The sequence below is a fragment of the Enhydra lutris genome, unplaced genomic scaffold (genome assembly GCF_002288905.1).
Source record: "Enhydra lutris kenyoni isolate GAN:26980312 unplaced genomic scaffold, ASM228890v2 scaffoldscaffold3, whole genome shotgun sequence".
In the NCBI taxonomy this organism is placed as follows: domain Eukaryota; kingdom Metazoa; phylum Chordata; class Mammalia; order Carnivora; family Mustelidae; genus Enhydra; species Enhydra lutris.
This window is the reverse complement of record NW_019154087.1, coordinates 61,225,141-61,247,359: the sequence shown is the minus strand read 5'-3', so window position 1 is coordinate 61,247,359 and position 22,219 is coordinate 61,225,141. Positions and strand designations below refer to the sequence as shown.

The 22,219-nt window shown below is 45.7% G+C and overlaps 1 protein-coding gene across 1 annotated transcript in view; it reads left to right on the top strand.

The window, feature by feature from the left end:
• Window positions 1–18,109: 18,109 nt before the first annotated feature.
• LOC111155705 (microfibril associated protein 3 like) overlaps window positions 18,110–22,219 on the top strand; it is a 35,672-nt gene continuing 31,562 nt past the window's right edge. Inside the window, exon 1 of the mRNA XM_022516025.1 lies at window positions 18,110–18,194. The gene's annotated coding sequence lies outside the window, so the exon portion shown is untranslated. The remainder of the gene's footprint in view (window positions 18,195–22,219) is intronic.

The following is a 22,219-nucleotide window of genomic DNA, read 5'->3' as shown; positions in this document are numbered from 1 at the left end:
GGCAGTTATGTTATGGTTCTCCTTCTGCCATCAGAAGGTATGTGGCTGGGTTGAGAGCCTGTACAGTCTGCAAGGTAATGCGGGAATTTTCCAGGAGTAGTCCTTGATACTGAGTGAGCCTGGTATTTGATATCCATTTTTGACCTTGGCTATTCTTTAGAATTACTACTGAGTGGGGAACCTTTATGGTTAGTTGCTGTCCAAGAGTGAGCTGGTCAGCTTCTTTGATAAGGAATATGGTGGCTGCCAGGGCTTACAGGCAAGGGGGCCATCCAGAAGCGATGGGATCTAATTTCTTGGACAGGTATGCAATGGGCTTTCCCCAGGGGCCTAAGGGCTGAGTGAGAAGCCTTAAGGCTGTTTTATCCTTTTCATGGACATCTAGGCAGAAAGGTTTTCCAGTGTCAGGTAGGCCCAAGGCTGGAGCCTTTCCAAGTAGGTCCTTAAGTTCCCTAAAGACTTTTTCTTGTATGTCTTTCCACTGTAAAGGTTGTGTCTCGGGTCCCACTAGTAGATTGTATAGGGACCTGGCTATGACTGAGAACCTTGGTATCCAGATCCAGCAGAATCCTGCAGCTCCCAGGAATTCATGTAGGGCCCATTTAGTAGTGGACCATGGAAGGCTAGCCTTCTGTTCTATGCTGAGGGCTCACTTTCCTTGAGTTATTATGAACCCCAAATACATGACTTCTTTTCTGCATAGTTGAGCTTTCTTCCAAGAAACTCGATATCCTCTTTTTGATAAGTGTTGTAGGAGGTCGAGTGTTTCTCAGTGGCAGGTCTCTGCAGTTGAGCTGGCAATGAGGAGGTCATCGACGTACTGGAGGACCATGCATCCAGTCTGGTCCTAGGGAAAGTCAGCTAGGTCAGAGGCTAGGGCTTCGCTGAACATTGTTGGTGAGTTTTTAAATCCTTGTGGGAGCCAGGTCCAAATGAGTTGCGTTTGGTGCCCTGAGTCGGTGTCTGTCCATTCAAAAGCAAAAAGGGGCTGACTTACTGGGGTCAAGTAGATGCAGAAAAAGGTGTCCTTTAAGTTGAGGCAGGTGAACCAGGCAGCGTCTGGTGGGATCTGGCTTAAAAGGGTGTAGGGGTTGGGCACTACTGGGTGTAGGGTTTGAGTAACTTGATTCAGAGCACGCAAGTCCTGGACGGGTCAGTAGTCACCATTAGGTTTTTTGACTGGGGGCAGCGGGGTGTTCCAGGGGGATTGGCACTCAATTAGGAAGTCTGCCTCTTTCAGTCGCTCCAGATGAGCCTGTATGCCCAACTGAGCTTCCCGCAGAGATTGGATATTGTCTCTGCCAGTGAGGTTGAGTTCCAATTTTTAGTTCTATAATAACTGGGGCTTACCAAATGGCGAGCCTGGGTGGGTTATCTTCTGCCCGTACATCAGGGACTGCGGTCCGGAAGGCTTCAGGGTTGGCTTCAGGATGGTCTTGTTCAAATAGTCTCCATTCCTCATCTCGGGGTGTGTTTAAGGACATGATTATCCCAGGCTTGGTGGGGCTTAGATTCATGGTGGCCTGTCCTGATGGGTCGAAAGAAAACTATGCCCCTAATTTTGAAAGTAAGTCTCTTCCCAATAGCAGTAGTGGGCTGTCTGGGACATACAGGAATTCATGGGAAACTACATGTCCTCCCAGTTTATAGGTCCGAGATTGACAGAAGGGTTAACCTGTGGCCCAATCCCCCGTGGCGTCCATGACGGTTATGGTTCTTCCTTTTAGGGCTGCCACTGGTAGTAGTCACTACTGAGTGCTCTGCTCCGGTGTCGACCATGAAAGTGATCTTTTGGCCCCCAACGCTCATATCAACCTTGGGCTACTGGGGGCCTAGCATCATTGAGCCTAGTCTCTGTCGGTCTGAATCTATATTTGCTAGCACAATGAAGTCAGGATCTTGGTTTGCCCGAGTCTCAGGTTGGGTGGAGGGCTTGAGTGACCTGGGCTTCCGATTCGGGCATTCATTTTTCCAGTGTCCCATTTCCTTGCAATATGCTCATTGATCCTTTTTGAGGGCTCTGCATTGCTGAGGTCGTGCCTCTGATTGTCCTGTTGTTCCATGTAGTTGGAGCCTTGTTGGAGGGCTGCAGCTAGCAGAGTGACTTTGTTTCATTTTCTTTTCAGCCTTTCATTTGGCTATGGTGTCTAGGTTGCAGTAGACCTTGTTTGCTATTTCTAGTAGTTGAGTGATGTTCATCCAGGCAAAACCCTCAAGTTTTTGGAGTTTGTGGTGGGTGTCAGGGGCTGACTGAGCCACAAACGCTGCATTTACCATTTGTTGGTTCTCTGGTGCCTCTGGATCAAGTGGAGTGTATATGCAGAAAGCCTATCAGAGCCGCTCATAATAATTACCGGGTGTCTCTTCTCTGTCCTGAGTCACATCAGCCATTTTTGACATGTTAGTAGGCCTTTTGGCTCCTTGGCAGAGGCCCCGCAGGATAGCGTCTTGGTAGTGCTTGATGGCATTCCGGCCTTCCTCTATGTTGAAGTCCCAGCCAGGTTGGTTGTCCAGGGCAGACTCTTCGGCCCCTCCCTCTGGGCTTAAGGTGCTGACTCGTGCCATGTTTTTGAGCCATTTATGCGCCTCCTGGAGAATTCTTCCTCTTTCCTCTGTGTTGAACAAGGTGCGAAGGAGCTGTTGGCAGTCTTTCCAGGTTGGTCGGTAGGTCTGGAAGATGGATTCCATAAGGTCAATCATTGCCTGTGATTTTTCCAAATAGGTGGGAGTGTGATACTTCCAATTCAGGAGATCTGTGGTTGTGAAGGGCTGGTAGTAGATAATGGGTCTGCCTGGTTGGGTGCCATCTACTCCAATTATGTCAGGATCTCGAGTTTCTCAGAGGGGCATCTGGTAAGGAAGGATTTCTCACATTCGGAGATGATGTGTGATGTTCCATGGTTCGTGTTCTGGGGAGGGGTCCCCATCAGGGACAGTTAGCAAGGAGTCTGGGGAGAGGTCTCCATTAGAAACAGCTGGCAAGGAGGCTGGTGCTGGTTGTGGGGTTACTGGTATCTTGGGGAGTCAGAGACAGTGGGGAAATTGTTGCTATTGATGAAACCAGAGGCATCAGTGGGAAGACTGACGGTGTAGGAGTGGGTGAAGGCAGAGAGGGTATGTCTGATGGTGAAATGGAAGGTGGTGGTGTGTTGGGTCCCACTTTGAGTGCAGTTGGGAGGGCTGAGGCAGTTGAGAGGGCCGGAGGCCCATAGGACGGTGGGAGTTCATCATCTGGGTCCCCTTGATGTATAGCCTTATTTCGGATGCCTTTGGTTGGTTGTGCGATGAGAATCCTGCACTGTCCCTTGCCATTGACACAGAACCGTACCCATGGGGGGAGGGTCCTGGGTATCTCTAACCAGGAATTGATGTATGGGAACTGGTCTGGATGTCCTGGGTCTCCCGTGACTACACAATAAATTCGTTGGATGGTAGGGAGGTGTAAGTTTCCTCCTGAGGGCCAGCCATCATCAAAAGTGGGCCACTCCAGTTCACATAGGGTTCTCAGTTTTCCTGGGGTCATATGTACCCTGTAGTCAGCACTAAAGCCTTTCCTAAAGTTTTTTTTCTTTTTTTTTTCTTTAAAGATTTTATTTATTTATTTGACAGACAAAGATCACAAGTAGGCAGAGAGGCAGGCAGAGAGAGAGGAGGAAGCAGGCTCCCCGCCAAGCAGAGCGCCTGATGCAGGGCTCGATCCCAGGACCCTGGGACCATGACCTGAGCTGAAGGCAGAGGCTTTAACCCACTGAGCCACCCAGATGCCCCTTTCCTGAAGTTTTTAAGCATACAATCTAAGACAGTGGGTTTGTTGGGTTTCCCACCCATTGTGAACGGTGTCGCAAACAAAGGGTGGGGTACAGCACTCAGGTGCTGTCCTGCTCACATCCCTTGTGGGAACTTAGGAGTGTCTTAGCTAAGGTCTATCCATATAAGCCCTGGACCAGGGTAGAGTAGATGACCATTATGCCGTATGACGCTCCACAAGACTCAGGGTGCAGCCCACTCAGACTCCATAGCCAAAGAAGTGAAGCCATACAGACACACTCATACATTCAAGCGTTCCTCAGATTCAAGCAGGTTGGACACCCTCCTCTGGGTATCCCTGGCTAATGGGAGGTGATCACTCTCCCCTTCCATCCTGATATTCCATCCTTCCATCCTGACTTGGACAGTGGCCCTGGGCCTTACCTGGTTTGACAGGTAGATCCAGTCAGTTTTCCCCAGTCTCCTATTGTTGGTCCAGCAGGACAGAAGTGAGCTGTGGCTGTCCAGGATAACCCAGCCTTGGGTCCACTGAAATCAGCGGGGCACACCTAAACCCTAGGGTAGGTACTCCATTGCCCTCCGCGGCCCATCTCCAGACCCACAATGGTGGCATAATGGGCCAGTGTGGTTGGGTTTCCTGGTTAGGGAACCAAATGTTGTGGAAGTTCTGAGGTGACCGAGAAACTCAAACGGCATGTGGAGAGCTGGGAGAATGCAGCTTTATTAATGCCAACGGGCTCAGTGGGATCCTTCCCAAAGTCTGAGCAACTGACCTTTTTTGGGACAGGTATTTATAGGCAAACTAGGGATTTTTCTCCATTTCTCACAGGTGATTGGCTCAGGGGTCTCGTGGTAGTTCTTAAAGCTATGTGGAAGTGACTTGGTGGAGAAGTGCCAAGTCATCCTTGGTGGCTCCTCATCTCAGTAAGGTGGCCATTTTGGGCTTTCCACCTCAGAACAGATCAGTATTTGAATTAAGTTAAGTTTGTTGGTTTAATTAAGATAGACATGTCTTTAAAATTAATCAGCACTAAATGTAAAACTTACTCTATCGAGGTTTGCTGAAGGTCAAATAAGCTCATATTATCTCTGTTGTAATTTGTTAGCAAAAAGATGACTAAACTGACAGTTAATTGTCTCTGAAATTTTGATGGCTAATTGTTAAAATAGCTTTCAAAGTCTTTGGTAATCTGAAACTTTAAACTTTTGCTTGGATGATAAATGGAATTAAATTTGTTGTTACATCTAGGTCTTTCCCAATGGGATAAAGTGCTAAATCACTGTTAACTGGACATAAGTTTGTGCTTTTACTTCTTACTGCAAAGAAACTATGGATATTTAAATCTGTTGGTAAACATGTTTTGTGCTTAACTGATTCACAAGTTTGCCATCTGAAGAATTATGGCATAACAGTTCATAATTGATTAATACTTAGTCATCACTGGAGACTAAGGAGTTTCTAAGAGTGTAAATTTCTGCTAACTGTAACTAAGACCAATGGAAATAAGGGAAACAACTCTGTATGTGGAAAAGTAGGAGATATGTAAAAAAGATGTGAAAAATGGGAATACATCTTTGTTGAAGGTATAAGAAGATAATTTGTCCTAAATGAGAGGGTTGTTGGTAAAGAAATGGCTTGGGACAAAATCAGAATGCCCAGGAAACTTGTAGAAGGTTTTTGATGGGAAATCTTTGGAAAGGAATTTTAGGTGTGGTCAGGATGGACTAAGATAGAAATGAACGGATTATAAAGGTACACTTTATAGGTACACTATATAAAGGTACATATATACATATGTATGTGTATATATATATATATATAGGTACACTGTATATATATAAAGGTACACTATAAAGGTACACTTTCAAAAATTCTCTTTTCGAAAGATAAGTTTTCTTGAATTGTTAATCTGCTCTGGATAAGAAAATGGTGAGCAAAGGTTTTCTTTCTTTTTTTTTTTTCCTCTTTGTCTGCTCAGAAAACCAGTTTCTATGTTTTGTCTTTTATCCTGTCTTCATACTTGGTTAAACCTCAATATTAAGGGAGCTACATTTTGCTAACAACTATAGAACCCTATGTATTTGCCTTTCAAATTTTTGTCACCTTGGTTAAAAAAAATAAATTTTTGTAATCATCTATAAAGCTATGCAGGCATGTGTAATAACTTTCTAAGGTTTTAACAAACTCCCCAAGATTTAAATTATAAATGAATTCTCTTTAACTCATTAGACCTTTTTCTTTGGTATGCTAAGTTATTCCTGAAGTATTGTTTAACAAATAATAAGCCTTAGATTACATTTGGGTAAATGCTGTAACTATTGTAAAGATAATATCCGATTCCTAAAGTTTTAGTGTGTTAATACAAGGTCATCATTACTGGATCTTTTGGCTGTTGAAGTGTTAAGTGTCACAGGAATAACCTGATTTCCTTGCCAGCTCTGTTGTAAACTCTCATCAGATCTGGAGCCATGTCCATCCTGAGTTTTATTTATTTATTTATTTTTAAAGATTTTTTATTTATTTGACAGACAGAGATTACAAGTAGGCAGAGAGGCAAGCAGAGAGAGAGGAGGAAGCGGGTTCCCCGCTGAGCAGAGAGCCCGATGCGGGGCTCGATCCCAGGACCCTGAGATCATGACCTGAGCTGAAGGCAGAGGCTTTAACCCACTGAGACACCCAGGCGCCCCCATCCTGAGTTTTCATCATTTATAATTGTTCTAATTCTCTTGTAAAACGAGTTTTATCTTTTTTTTTTTTTAAATGAGTTTTATCTTAGGGAGATTCATATAAGGGACTTTCAGGACAACACCAGTATTCAATATCTTTAAGATCAAAACTGAAATGGGTAAGAATTTCCAGAACTAACTAAAGCTGCATTCAAACTGAACAAGAACTAGTAGCATGGGATTAAATAAATTAAAAAGATGAATTATAGTGTTATGACCCTTGTTTGAAACATTGCTGGTTCTCTGCTCTTTCATACTAAGGAAATTTTTCTTAATCTGTGACTTACAGAAATGTAAAAATATTCATTTGTGAACAAATCAAAGCATTCAACTTCTTTATCTGAACCCTCTGAAACACAAAATGTCTCCGTAAGTATTCCTTCTTCCATGGAAATCCTAGTCATTTGCATAAGTCCAATAAGAATCTGTTCTCCTTGTAACAGGACACCATAGGAAACATTGGTTATTTTACCAAGGTTTTGACTGGAATGTCATATTTGAGAAACATGCTTAGACTCAGATATGACCAGACAGCTTAAAGGAACTCAGGTTGGACTGATACCTTACTTACAGATTTCCCAGCAGCCTCACCAGGTGAGTAAGGGATGTCACTTACTGGCAGGTGCAAGAGCCTCAGGATACTTTGGGGACCTCAGGAGGAGGAGTTTGCCCAAATCTGCAGGTATCGCAGGCATGTCTGATGGTAAACACTGGACTTGGCTTCTGGCCTGCAGAGGATACTAAAAGTTCAACCTAGAGATTCCTCATAAAGTTCCATCAAAGCAGATTAAGAAAGATCTGTATGATAATGCACTGTTCTTGCTGAGCTTATGTAAATAATTAGAACAAGTCTGTTAAAACTGAACTTGTTTTTCAAATAAATTAGTCCTGATTTGGCTATCTCTGGAAGTGAGGGTTATTTTAGAGGGAAAAATTGTATTTCAGTAACACATCTTTGTGGATGTTAAATTCCAGATCTGATTGTCTTTAAATGTTGTTTACCTAAGCTAGACAACCTGGCATAAACTTCAGAGAAATTATGACAGTAACTCATATATAGCCAATCTTCTTGCTTATTATTCTGTAGGGATAACAGAACCCTATAGGCACATAATTATTTAAATAGCTGGAAAATGGGATTAATTCCCCAACAATTGTATAACTCAGCTAGCACCTTGGCCAATTCTGTGTGGTTGGGATGATGAAACCGTTCCTAAAAGCCAGAGCATGCCCCACTCCCCAGGGTTAACTATGGACTTATGGAAATAATGGATGGCCCTACATCCTTTAGGATTGGATTGGATGAGGCACTTGGGGGATGACCATATCTCCTGAGAGAAGTTTTCTCCCACTTGCCAGTGATCTTTGTAATTAGGATATTAATGCTCTGCCTCAAACAAAGAGGTCTTCTTGATATTATTCCTTGGTCATATTTATCCCAGAAGCCACCTCTATTAAGATACAATTACAAGTAAAGGCTTTAGCTAAGCATAAAAGAGCCCTCCTGGTAAAAGGAGTCTCAAAGCTCACTATGGAATGGTCCCTGATTGTCATGACTTCACATCAGGTCCAGAACATCTTAGAAACCAAAGGCCACCAATGGATGATGGAGGCTGACTTATTAAATATCAGGCTATGCTTATAGATATGCCTAAAGTAATTCTTGAAACCTGTCAGATTTTAAACCCATCTACCCTTATTCTAAACCTGACCATTGTACTTCTTTATAAAGCATAACTGTTCAGAGGTTATTGACCTTGCTTCTCTAGTTGACCAGATTTAAGATGCCCCTATTGAAAATACAAATGACAGTTGGCTTAAACATGTTCCCAAATAATAGTACCCTGGGCTACTGACTGGTTTGCTACTGATTGGGTTGGGTGACCTGGCCTCAGATGGCCAGCTCCAAAACGAACCCACTGGATATATGGAACTAGCTACAGTCCTGGCGTCTTCTGGGGTGGATAGGTCACTGAACCTTAGGGTTTGCCTAAATGCACAGATGCATTATTAAAGCCATTACACCAATACAGCTGGCCCTTCAAATTTAATTAAAACCAGGGTGGACACGTTTTGTATTACATTGGTATTGTTGGGTCCCTCCAAAATTGGGTACCCCAATAATGGGTCCATGATTAAAGGAGCGAGACTGATACAAAGTGAAGGTCAAGCAAAGCTTTATTTCACGCCAAGCATCAGGAATCAGACCGACCGTCAAACAGACCGATCAGGGCCGCCCCTACAGAGAGGACAACCCCTCCCTGCTTTCCAGACTAACTTTTATAGAGCAAAGGCCATGTGGTTGGGCCTGGCCACACACAGGTGGCCAATGAGATTGTAACACACACACAGGAAACTCCACAGTCATGCTAGGCTACAAATTGTATTACAATTTACCTTAGTAGACATTTGAACCAGCCTATCACACCTTGGTTAGGATTGGCGCCAAAAGGCTCCCAAAGGGTGGGGGCCCATACTCCTTGGTAGCTAGGAGACAGTATGGCCCCCACTGATTGAATACCTCCACCTGGCCTGACCCACCCTTGTACTTGGACTTTGTTACCTGGGACTGGTTTCCCGGACTTGCTTTTAAATAAGTTCCCCTGGTGGGGGGCAAGGTCAATTTAAGTTTTACAACAAAATGGCAGTTCAACCGGGGTGGGCTGCTCTGGCTGAATAGGCCCTTACAGTATAATCACCTAGCCTCCATTTTTGTTCCCTCCTTAAAAGGACTGGAGAATATTGTTTGGTACACGGAAGCTCTTACTACGTACATAGTCAGCCCTAACTGACCCTTGAAACAGCATTTCTCTATTAGAAGCTATGGTAATACAAATGTGTAAAGCAGCTTTACAAAATAGAGTGGCATTAGATGTTTTAACTGCTACACAAGCTGGAAGTTGTGCTATCACAAAAACAAAATACTATGCATATGTTCCAGATTATCACAAAATTTCTGGGTTTCTAACTGACATGTGTAAGGACCTATTTAGCAAGAGGCTTCCATTCAGGTTAAACAATAACTTTGTTGTTTAACCCTTAAACTGTCCCTGCTCCTCTTCCCCCAGGGGACTTACTTAAAAACAAGTCCCAGAAACCAGCCCCAGGTAACAAAGCTCAAATACAAGGGTGGGTCAGGCCAGGTGGAGACATCTGATCAGTGGAGGGGGGATGCATACTGTCTCCCTATTTACCAAGGAGTATGGGCTCCACCCTTTGGGCACCTTTCGGGTGCCAATTATGACCAAGGCGATAGGCTGGTTCAAATGTCTACTAGGGTAAATTGTAATTCAGTTGGTCACCTAGCATGACTGTGCAGCTTTCTCTGTGTGTTACAGTTTCAGTGGCCACCTGTGCGTGGCCAGGCCCAACCCCATGGCCTATGCCCTTAAAAGCTAGTCTGTGTAACAGAGAAAGGTCGCCCTCTCTCTAAGAGGCACGACCCTGGCCGGTCAGTCTGATTCTTGATGCCTGGCACGAAATAAAGCTTTGCTTGACCTTTGCTTTGTATCAGTCTCGCTTCTTTAATCACGGACCCATTATTGGGGGACCCAACAACATGAATACTTAAAATGGCATTTTAAATGTTAATCTCTTTCCTTCAGTGATCACTTTAAACTCCCGGACTGGAGAAAAATGATCAAAGGTTAACTATCAAAGGTCTTTTACTCAAACATCTCTTTCTTTGGTTACAGTATTAACCTTGTCTTGTCATTTCCGGTGTCTCCTTGCCTGGTGCCGAGACTCCTTCACTGCCAAGACTTCCAGCTAACAGATGATCCTTTCTGCTCAGGGAGAAGTTCACGTGTTTACAGTGTTGGATTCAGCTGCCTCCATCTTTCCTAACCCCCCCTACACATTCCCCAGCTGATCAATGTTGACCTCGGTAGGTAGGGACAACTCCGAGCCCCCATTCAGCAGTAAGAAGTTACAGAAGATGAGACCTTCCATCTTCATCAACCTTAAAGATTTAAGAGTCAAAACTGTTTAGAGGGGTATGATGAGGAAACAAAAGGCAAACTGAGGACAGTGGGGAAGCTGATGAGCAGCAACCTCCCAGCACCGCCCATGCCTGGGTGGGACCTGTGTGACATTCTTGCAGGAATCACCCATCTTTGTTAACACCTTGCTAGAGGGGAAAAACAACCTTAACCTGACAATGGCAAGGCCTCAAGGCCTCTAGTATCTGGTAGGTCTGATTTAGCATATGAAAATTCTTTAAAACCTCCTCACATTCTTGTCTTAATCAAGCTTTATATACTTTAAACTTTTTAAATCTCTCTGCTGATGGTTCCTCTGCAGCTGACTGTGGTCTGCGCCTGGAAAATATTATGCCAAAGTGCAGTGGAAGGACCCTTTAAAAAAAATCAGTGACCTGGTCCTGTTTTAATTTGTGTGTATTTTTCCTAGGAACGCTGACGGACCCATCTGACTCCCTGAGCGCCTGGTACAGACCTGCAATGGCTCACACTCCAGAGGAACTTCTAGATTCATCCCAAACGCCTCATCTCACCATTCTGGAGGCTGAGGATTACAGCCCTAAGGCCTGTTCCTCCACAACAGCCACCTCATGCGAGAGCAACTTGCCAAGCAATGATCCCAACTTGGGGGCAACTGAAGACCCTCATAGTGCAGGCATGGGAATTGGTGGAGGGTCAGAAAGTTTAGAGTGAACCCAAAACACTTTTTCTAGCCATGATAGCACTTGTTGCCTTGCCAGGTATCCACTGCACATGCTGATACAACTTACTGGGCTATTGCTCAAGCCATCCGAACTTGCCAAACAAGCGTTTGATAATATACAAAATTCATTGCACTCAAATGGCCTTACTTCCTTTATTCGATTGCTGTCACCCTAGCTTTTGTCCTGTTTGCGTGTCTTTTGCCAGTCGGCATTCCAGTGGGGTTCCCATCCCTTCGGCAGCTCCAATCTGGCCTCCACGAGCTTCATATAAAAAAGAAGGTGTGGGGGATGGGGGGGCATGGTGACCAGACAGCAAGCTGACAGGGTCCTTGCAGTCTTAAGGCCAGTGGAGAGAGCAGCCCTACCCACCACGGTTCAGCCCTAAAGCACTGCCATAACCACAGCTTGCAGAAGCGTGTAAACCGCACAGCAGGTTAGCCCTGAAGCTAGTTGATCTGAGGCCACGTAGTGTAATAGCACTGAATGAGAAAACTGTTACTTACCTACCCGTAGATTGTTCCATTGAATTATCTATGCAATGATCAAAGTAACTCCTACGTGAGTGTATTGTACTCGAATCATAAAACTGCTGTAAACAAATAAACACCTTAGCCTTGGCTGTGACCCTCCCGTCCCTTTCTTTGTGTTTCTTTCTCATCCCCACCCCCACCTCCGGTTTCTCCCTTCAGTCAAGGCTGGTCCTTGGCATTTTCTGGTGTTAAACATTTAACTATAAGCTAAAAAGAAAGAATGTAGACTTTCCTTCCCTCACTTCCAATTCTAGTATACTTACTAAAGAGAGGCATGAAAATCAACGGCACTGAAATGGACAATTCACCTTTCCGAGTTTATTTTGGGTTTCTCGGTGCGCGGGCTTACTAGGCTATTCTGGCTGAGGTCACACAATGCGGCAGATGCTCACCTGGGCTGGAGAGCGCCTCGGGCCTGAGCAGCATTCTGACGTTGGAACCGTGACCTCCTTGTCAAGTGTCAGGGACAAAGGAATGCCCTTGTGAGACTCCTGGAGAATACGTTGGCTTCCTTCAGATGTTCGCTTTCCCACTTGTTGAACAGTGATTTATTTGATTACTTGGGTCCCTCTACAGTGTCCTCTGCCACCCTATGGTGGGAAAGTGGATGTCTGGCCTTCTCTCCTTCCCAAGGAAATTATAAACTAAAAACTTCCAGCTATGTGCAAAATATAACTTTTCCAGAACCCAAGAGAGAAGCCCCTGTGAAGTCAAGTTTTTACAGAGGGCTCCCTGCAGAACTCACCCCATCTCCCCAGCCAGCCTTTCCAGGGCCCTTTTCACACCTCGCTTAAGGGATCCCCTCTTCTAACCTTCCTGTGCAAATACCGTTCACCATTCAGAAAGCCCCTACACACGGGAAAAGATTCCTGGATTCATCCCTATGTGACTCATTGTGTGCACGGAAGTCCTGAAGTTGGGAGGCTTGGCTGCAATGACCATTAATGCTCCAGGCTAACAAAGTTTTCCAGGACGGTAGGGCTTTGGTGCCGTCCCCCAGGGAGGGCCAGGAAGGGCGTGGCCTTTGAGCTGGAGCTTCTGCTCCTTGTGAGTTGCAGGCACACCATCTGCTCTCCTGATTGTTGCTGCTGGCTAACTGGTTAGACCACACACACGTGTGCACACACACCTCCAAAGGACCAACACAAATGTTCAGTCTAAACCTATAATGAGGAAGGGAGTATTTTTCTAATAGTGATTCATACTTCTCAAGATGCTTCACTCTCCTTGGCCAGCAAATCACAAGATTGTGGAGAGAACTATTTGTTTTCTTTCATTCCTCCCCCATGCCCTGTCCTAATTGTGTCTTTTCAGACTCCCAGGAACAAGGAAAAAGACAAATGTAGGGTCATAGACCTCTTACTGTCCTCTTGCAGGAAGGGGGTAAGGTCAGAACTTCCACTGTCCCACCCACCCTTTGTCAAAGGAGGCTGAATTGAAGACAGGTGCTGGTGAATAACATGGGGTCTACATGGTTACGGAATAAAAATCCCCGTGTTTCAACACAGAGCAAGAAGCTTCCTAACTATGGGCTCTTCCATATTCTCCAGATTCTAAAATAAGTCAAGGCTATTTAATAAGCACAAACATGGATGACACTTTTTGAAATGGACCGATGATACCCTTTCCCCTCACATATATCTCTCTGCCAATGAAAAAGAATTACTGGGGCTACTTGAAGTTCTAGACTAACAGTTACTATTTTCCCTTTTATCTATATGATGTAGAGCTATGTTTCTCAGATACAGTGTGTGAAATCCTCTTGAGGGCTTGTTAAAATCGCTGCCCCCGAGACCATTCTATCCAGGTCTGGAAGACATTCCCAACCGTGGGGGTGGGGAGGTGTAGCTTCCAAAGCAGGTGGTTAATTAAGTTCCTTCCACAGTTAACTCTAGGTGCTCTGAGCAGACAAGGGGAGCTGGAAGAACTCTAAAGAGTATGTTCATTCCTAAAGGGTTAATCTGCTTTCCAAAGGTGCCATACCTTTAACACAAAAAAATAAAATCTATTCTAAGGACTAACTATATAATTAGAGGATAATAACAACCCCATGGGGGAAAAAAACACAGTGATAAAGAACAATGGAATTTGTGGATTCATTAGCAATACAATGCTGAGCTTTGTGGGGTTAGAGACTGATAATACAAGGACATCAGACTGGCTCACAACACACTTCCCAGACTTCTCAAACTGAAGAAAATTTACTGGGTTTAAGGTCAAGTCCGAGATCTTGCTTATATTACTCAAAAAAGCTGGGGTGCCTGGGTGGCTCAGTGGGTTGAAGCCTCTGCCTTCGGCTTGGGTCATGATCCGGGGGTCCTGGGATCGAGCCCCGCATCAGGCTCTCTGCTCAGCAGGGAGCCTGCTTCCTCCTCTCTCTACCCACTCGTGATCTCTCTCTCTGTCAAATGAATAAATAAAATCTTAAAAAAAAAAAAGCATAACCATTCAGCAGGTTGTATGTGATATGACTTTGTTCTGGTATTTTTTCTTTGCATTCTATTTACAATACTCAAGAGGAATTTTAAAAATGAATGAACTTTAAATATTGTAGGGTGCAAATGTCGATCATTCATTTATTAAGTAAAATGTTACTGAAAACTGAAAAGCAAAGACACAAAGATGACTGAGGCAAGCCCTTGTTGTCACATGGCCTACAATGTAATGGAGGAGTTGAAAAAAAATAAACCAAGGTTAGGTGTCAAAATGAAGACAAAGTATATGGTATATAGGTGAAGTATTCACAAGGAAGTCATCTGAGGAGGTCGCAGGGGACCAACCCTGAACTGGACATTAAAGGCTTAACAGTTGCCAAGGGGTGAACAAGCGGAAAGAAGAAACAAAAGAACTAAAGGAACATGGAGGCATGAATTTGCATAGCAAGTAGTTCGGGCTGGCGAGGATATGGGCCATTAGGGGACACTGGCTGGAGATTAATCTGGAGAGGGAGACAGGGGCCAGTTCATGCTTCAAACTTGGACTTTATCCTGAAGGCACTATGAATCCATACACTAAGGGCTTAGCAAATATACTAAAATATAATTTGCTCAGAAAGAAAAGTCTGAGGAGGCATGGAGACTGGATTGGAGGAAACATGGGGAGAGAGAGGACTCATTTGGAAGGGATAATGGGCCTGAGAGGGCAGTGCAGGCCGAGGGTCCATAAGCAGAGATGTCTAAATGTAGGGTGGGCAGTACCCAGTGGCTAGCTGGATGACAGAGGAAAGACAGATGGATGAATCGAGGATAACATCTTTACTTGTGGTGTGCAGAGTTGAGAAGATGCGGGTACCAGGAACCAAGTTAGGACACATAAGCAGGAGAGTGACTATAGCTCTTGAGTTGTGTTTGGGAATACAGAGCTCAAGTTTCCTGAGGGTCACAGCAATTAAGATACTGGTAGACCACATATAAGAGTCCAAACCCAGGGAGAGCTGGACAGAATATAACGTTTGGGGCAAAGATACTCAAATGTATTGGGGCGCCTGGGTGGCTCAATGGGTTAAGCCGCTGCCTTCGGCTCAGGTCATGATCTCAGGGTCCTGGGATCGAGTCCCGCATCAGGCTCTCTGCTCAGCAGGGAGCCTGCTTCCCTCTCTCTCTCTCTCTCTCTCTCTCTCTCTCTGCCTGCCTCTCCATCTACTTGTGATCTCTCTCTCTGTCAAATAAATAAATAAAATCTTAAAAAAAAAAAAAAAAAGATACTCAAATGTATCTTTGGGGCAAAGATACTCAAAATATTAATAACCAGTAGAGACCAGTGGTCAGGCATAGACACTGACCAAAGAGAATAGGTACCTGATTGGCCAGAAAGAACTGTGGCAATTAACAGCTAGCATGACCTTATGTGTACACACCAACTGAACACCACCTTGGTACTGTCAGTCATTGAATTAGAAGAGCAGAAGGGAAAGCAGAAGGGAAGAGGCCACAGGACCGAACACTTAAATTAAGATGGGGTGGTGAAAAGGAAAAGAACCTGGAGGAACCATCAGAAAGATAGGAAAACTAAGAAAGGTTTATGTCACGGAAGACTGGGGACCAGGAAGCTTCAGTGGGGAAGGAATGGCAGTATGAACTATTAGAGAGACGCCTTACCCACTTCTTCCCCAGCCAGACTCTTTGTGGTGTAGATGCCAACACAGAACAAGAGCACTGCTCAGGAACTTGGGGCGTCTCAAAGCTGAGGGATGAAGGTGACCCAGCACAAATTAGAGTCTAGGGGGAAACACTTAAGCTCTTCCCAGGAGTGACCGTCCACTAACAACGGTGTCTCCAATCATGCTGAAGCTGAAGGAGGGAGGGATGAGAGGGAGAGGTTGAAATGAAGCCAACCCTTACTGAGGGTGTCTCCCACTGTCACACCAAACCTCACTGAGCAGCTGGCCCACCTGCCCATTTTCCTCCTCAGATAGAAAACAGACACCTATCCCACTAACCTGCCTGGGCTCACTGCAAGACTCTCTCTGGGCTTTTGAGTTTATTCACCTCAAACCTGTAAAATCTCTTCCCTGTAATCTTTCTCCACTTCAGCCTTCTCTTCTGTGACAGCATTAAAAGCAAGTTTCCCACACCCTCCTCAAGCCTATTTAAGCCAGCAGGAGAGTATTCTGCTCATTCTCTGAAAATTTGAAAAAAGGTGGACAGAAGTCGCAGTGAACACAGAATTGTTGGAAGCGAAAAAAAAAAGTAGTATGATACTGTGGTATTATTTGAAAGGGACGACATTTAATCTTTGATAAGAGAAAATTTAGGGTTCTAGTGCAAATGTGAATAAGTGAAAATTCAGGGTTTTGTGCGAATGTAAAGAATACTTTAAAAAAGATGTCGGTTTCTTTAAAGAAAGAGGGGCTGAAAAGTTCGTAATTATTGAAGATGCCATAAAGCCAATGTTAAACTAGTATTTCTAATTTTAATCTTTGTGGGAAAAATCAGGCTTTGAATCACCTATAAGCCAGATCCCACGCACCCAGCCCCCCCAACGCGGGCCTGGCTAGGGGTGACCTGTCCACGTGTCGAAGCTGTAGCGCACCTCCAGGGCCCTGCTTCCACCGGACTCCAGACCTTCGATGTCGTGACGAGCGAGCGCAGCTCCATCAACCTTGGGCAGAATGCCGCGTGCGGCATTCTGGCACTGTCCGGAGCATGCTCAGTCGAATCCTGACCCACTTTGCAGGTCCGAGCTCGGGGCAGGAGGTCGGAGGTGCTACTTAGTTCAGTTTGCCAAGGACGGAGAGAACGAGGAGAGAGACTGGGAGTTGCTTAAAGACGCTTCTCTCTCCTTGTCAGCGGTCCCTGACCCGGCGGCGGAACATGCCCAGTCTGGCACAGGAGCCACCGGGAACGTCAGTGTCGAAAGTCCACCCTTCCGCGTTTTCTCAGCAACCAAGAGAAGGGGGCGGTACTGGAGCGAAAGGGTCAGATTGGGGGCGTGGCCAAGGGGCGGCCCGAAAAGAGCCGGGGAGGAGGAGTCTGGTCCCAGCCCCAGAAATTGTCTCCCTCAAGTCTAAAAAAAAAGGGGAGTGGTGGTGTGCTTACAGCGCAGAATGGTGCTGCCGAAGTTCTGCGGGCGTTTTTAAAAAATAATTTTAGAATAACATATCTTACTTAAAAAGCACTGGACTGTCCGTTACACAATACTTAGAAACTGTAAATAATCAAAAAAGAAGAAAATTAAAAATCCCGTGGAACCCCACCACTCTGAAGCCACCGGGGAACATCCTGCTGTACTTTCTCGCAGCCGCTTCTGTGTGGTCTTTGGAAGTGACAGCACAGTCACCCGGAAAAGCCTGAGAAGCTTTTGATGGCCAGGTGGCCTCCCAGGTGGCCTTGGAGTAGGCACGTCCGGAGGCTGGACACTCGGCTCTCTCCCGTGTCCCAGGAGGGTAACCCAGAACGACACTGCGACGCGACGCTCAGGAGAGTAGCGCTGGAGGCCCGGGGAGCGCCGTGCTCCCCGACAATTATCAGTCAGGCTGCCCAAGCACCGCAGCGTCGGAAACGAGCCCTCAGCCCCAGGAACACCCTAGGCGTGCTGGAACAGAGCCCGGGAGACCCAGGCCGGCCCCAGAGCCAGCGCCGGCGGAAGGAGGGACTCCGGGGCACGCTCAGCCCGCCCCCCCAACCTCTCTGCGGGCGGACCCCGCTGCTCTCCCAGGTCCGCCCGGCGCCGCCCGCTCCGCCCCACGCCGGTGGCTGCTGCGAAAACCCGGCGGCGACACCCCGCGCGGCCACGCGCCTCCGCGCCGCCCTGCGAGTCGCACTGGGCATGCTCCGCACCGGCCGGCTCCGGCTGCTGTAGGTGCGGAGCTCCGCACTCCCGGCTGCCCGCGGCGCAGCCCGCATCGCTGCCCGGCGCGGGCGGACACAGCTTGCCCGCAGTAGGCGCTCCCGGGCATCGGGCGCGGGGCGTGGAGCGGCGACAGCTAGCAGACTGGCCATGGCGAGGGGCGCAAGGCGGCCACCTGAGTGGCGCGGCGGCGTCAGGTTAGCAGGGGCGCCCGGACAGCAGGGGCGGGGGGGCGAGGGTGGCAGGGAGCCCGGCACTGGGTGGGCGGCCAGGTCGCTGTGGCCGCTGGGGCCGAGGAACTTTCGGGCGCTTAGGCTGGCGGAGCCCAGGGAGGAGGCGTCGTGCAGGAGGCGCCGCGAGGTCCCAGTAACGAGCTCCTAGCGAGCGGGTAGCAGGATGCCTCGAGATCCGTGCGGGGTGGGACCCGGGGGGCGGTGGGCTGGGGACAGCCACCTCTCAGGCTAGTGCCATAATCTTCCTACGGCGAAGAGCGCGGTGTCTACCGTGTGCTGCCGAGGAGCCTCCCAGACCTCCGGGGGGCAAGGGAAGCCAAGCAGCGGCGGGGGCCTTCGCCGGACTCCAGATCGCTCGGGTCACTGTGCCTCACTTTCCCCGGGACGGGGGTAGGGTATACTGTCCCGTGGCCCGGAGGCCCCGAGTTCGGGTTCTGCGCCCAGCCTGGAGAGTGCTGCGTCCTGATGCTGCAGGAGTGCGGGAAGCTGTGGGTGCAGCAAGCCGCCGCCTCGCGACTGGAGCTCTCGGAGTTTGCCGCATTTGACTCCATAGCAAGTTAACATCGCATTGCTTCATGGCGTGGAATGGGGAAACGTGCTTCATCGGCTTAAAAAAAAAAGTAATTGCAAAGCCGATTTATTTTAAGCTCGACTATTAACTTGTCTTTGCCTCCAAAAAAAACCCTTGAGCTTGCAAGTTGCAAGATTTATGAACCAAGCTAGCAAAAATCAAAAAGAAGAAGTATGTAGGTTCATTATCTGCTCACTGTAGAAAATAATCTATTATGGTTGAATTGTCATTGTTTTTAAGGATACTTGTTAGCAGAAAAGTTTGGTTACTGTAGCAGTCTTTATTTGTGTTAGCTTAGCTTATATTAAGAACTTGGAAATCTAGCTTTGGAGAAGCTCAGTGTTTTTTGTAAAGGTTTCTCACTTTTGCTTCTAGATGAAACACTTTTTTTTTTTTTTCCAGTTGCTACTATGGTGAACATAGTAAAATTGTTCAGGATGAAATGTAAGATGGAAGAAGATTTATATTGAGACGGGAGAATGTTGGAATGGTGTGGTTTTACTGGCATTTCACTTTTACAGAAAAATGAAGTTTGTAGATCCCACTGGGATTTCTACTGTTGGTTCTTCCTGAAACATTTAGTACCAATACCACTCTTTGGATTATTGGATTTAATCCGAGCAAGGTAAACAATCCTTGTTCTAGTGGGAACCTGTTCTACCTCTCAGGCTATATCCTTTATTTAGTCTGTTCCCCGTAAGTACCACTTAGTAGGTTCAGTTGTTTTATTTATTAAGCTTATTACAAAACTTGTTTGCATTCTTGACAGACCTTAGTAGACTTTGGAGGTGCATTGACTTTTCGTTGGTTTGTGAATAGCCTTTAATGTTTGTTCTGGTCTGAGATGGCTCCAGCTCTAATTCCAGATCCTCTGTGTGATTTCCCCAGTGAGCTTTATGCTTAGCCTGTACGTAACCAAGATTTAAGAACAGGAAAGGCTTGAAATGTCTGGACAACAGCAATTAGCAACAACATGATTAGTATTTCTACAAATTAGGCCTGAAGTCCTCCATGTTAGCCCAGTTGGTTGGTGGTGGTGTTCATGGCCCCTAAATGTACTTCTAAATACAGTCACGGAACAGTTTAGAAGTTAGGAAAAAACACCAACACCAGCACTGAGAAATTGCACTTCCCTTCTCTGTAAAAATGCGCCAAGTTGAAAGTCGGCCTTGACACACGGCATCCATGCACAGCTGATCCGTAGAGCAAGTCTTGCATTCTCAGGCTGTGTTCCCAGGCAGCAGGCAGTGATGTCTCCTCCTTAGCCTCTGCTTCTTCCTGAGCTAGAGGAAGCAGCAAGGCTTCAGAGTCCCTCTTTGTCAATGTGAGCTATAATACGGATCAGTAGGCCCCTTTTGGATCTAAAATATCTCATTTTTTTTTCAAGATTAGGAAAAGCAGTGAAATTGAACAAAAGGCATGTTTAAACGTCAATTATTGCTTCAGAAATTCCACAAAAGAATGGAGTTTCCTAAACTAAAATGACCCAAACTGACAGGATTTAGATCGAAGAGGGCTTTTACTCTTGCTGATGAAGAAAAAATAGCAAAGTAGACTTTGTATTCAAATTAGGAAATAGGTGATCATTTCTTCTTTTTTGGTGCCTGTTGGGTTCTTTCAACTCAACTGCTAGGCACATAATTTTTCATCTTATTTCCGTATCTTCAGATTTCTGTACTGTATGGTGGTATCAGAGACATGAGATATTCACAGCAAACTATTGGCCTTTAAAAATCTTCCAGCATTCACATGGCCATAATTTATTCAACCTCTCATTTGACTTGTAATTTGAATAGTTGAGTAGCTAAGACTATTTAAATTTTGTTTAATTTTGAACTTTTTGTTCTATTTTTTTAAATGAAAAACTTCTAGGTACTGAAATACCAAATAAATATTGTGGCAAGGTGGCTTTTAACCTCCAATGTAGTACAGTCAGATGTGTTAGAAGGGCATCATCTTTGGGAATTCAGAAATCATTCAGAGAGTATCACTTCCCTCAGCTAACCAAGCACTTGGGGTGCTGCTTGCCCTTTTCCAGCCACGTCCAGGAGGACACTTAAAACTGACATGTTTTGATCCATGGTAACTTACATTAAAGTTAGAAATGTCCTAAAGAAAAGAAAAGAAAAAGAAAATATCCTTAGATGTGAATGGTTTAAGTTTGCTAGAATGCCTCCCTGGAATGGTTAAAGAATTCAGGAGATTGACTGATAATGTGTTAAGACCCAGTTAAGAGCTGTCAGAACTAGTTTCTAAGCTATACGCAAAACAGAAGCCCTGTGAATTTACTATCTACCTGAGGTCTTCATTTATTAAAATAATCACCTTCATTTTTCTTCCCCACAGTGTTTAATAGTTAGGCCCCAGGGGCTGCAGAAATGAATAAGACTTAGTGACTCAGAATCTAGTCAGACAGACATACTTGAGGACAAGTAAACTACAGTGCAAGGTATGTGCTGCAGGAGAGGTATTTGTACATGGGACTAAGGAGACAAGAGAAATGAGCCCCTTGGGTTGGAGGAAGAGGGGGGCCCCGTGAAAACAGTGGTATTTCCATAGAATCTTAAGGATTGCCTAAGGAATTTGGGTAGAAGTCTTCTAACTGTCCAGGCAGAAGGAACACTACTATGGTAGTTAGAATAATGGCCCCCCAAAGATGTCCACTCTGCGACCTTGCAGATGTGATTAAGTTGAAGATTTGGAAATGGAGAGATTATCTGGATCATTCCATGGGCCCAGTGTAATCACGAGAGTCTGTGTAGGTAAAAGAGGTAATCCGAAGTCAGTGTCAGAGTGAGGCCGTGTGAAATAGATTTTGACTGGCCATTGCTGACTTTGAAGATGGAAGGGGGCCACGACTCAAGAATGCAGGCAGCCTCTAGAAGCTGGCAAAGGCAGGGAAACAGATGCTGTTCTGGAGCATCCAGAAGGAACACAGCACTGCCAGTTCTCCGATTAGCCTGGTAAGATCCCCTTTGAACTTTTAACCCACATAACTGAAAGATGATACATTCGTATGTTGAAGTCACTAAGTTTACGACTTAGTGTCATAGAAAGGAGCAGTAGAAAGCTAATACAACCGTTATGCAAAGAAAGACTTGGTGTGATGGAATATTGAGCAGAGGCAGGAGAAGGGGAATGAAATGGTCCTTTCATTGTGATGGTGCCATGCAAAGGAGTTTGGATTTTATCTTGTCACATGTAGAGAAGCAGTGGGAAACCAGCTAAGCATTTTTAAACAGGAACATGGGAGGAACAGACTGTTCCCAGACTTATCTTCCTAAAAAAGCAATATATGGCTAAACCCCAAGTTTCATACAGCTGTTTGACAAAGGGTGTCCAGCCAGAAGTGGTCAGTGACAGAAATCTAGAACCCCCATGATTTATAATTCAGTTCTCCGAATTGATCTGAAATGGC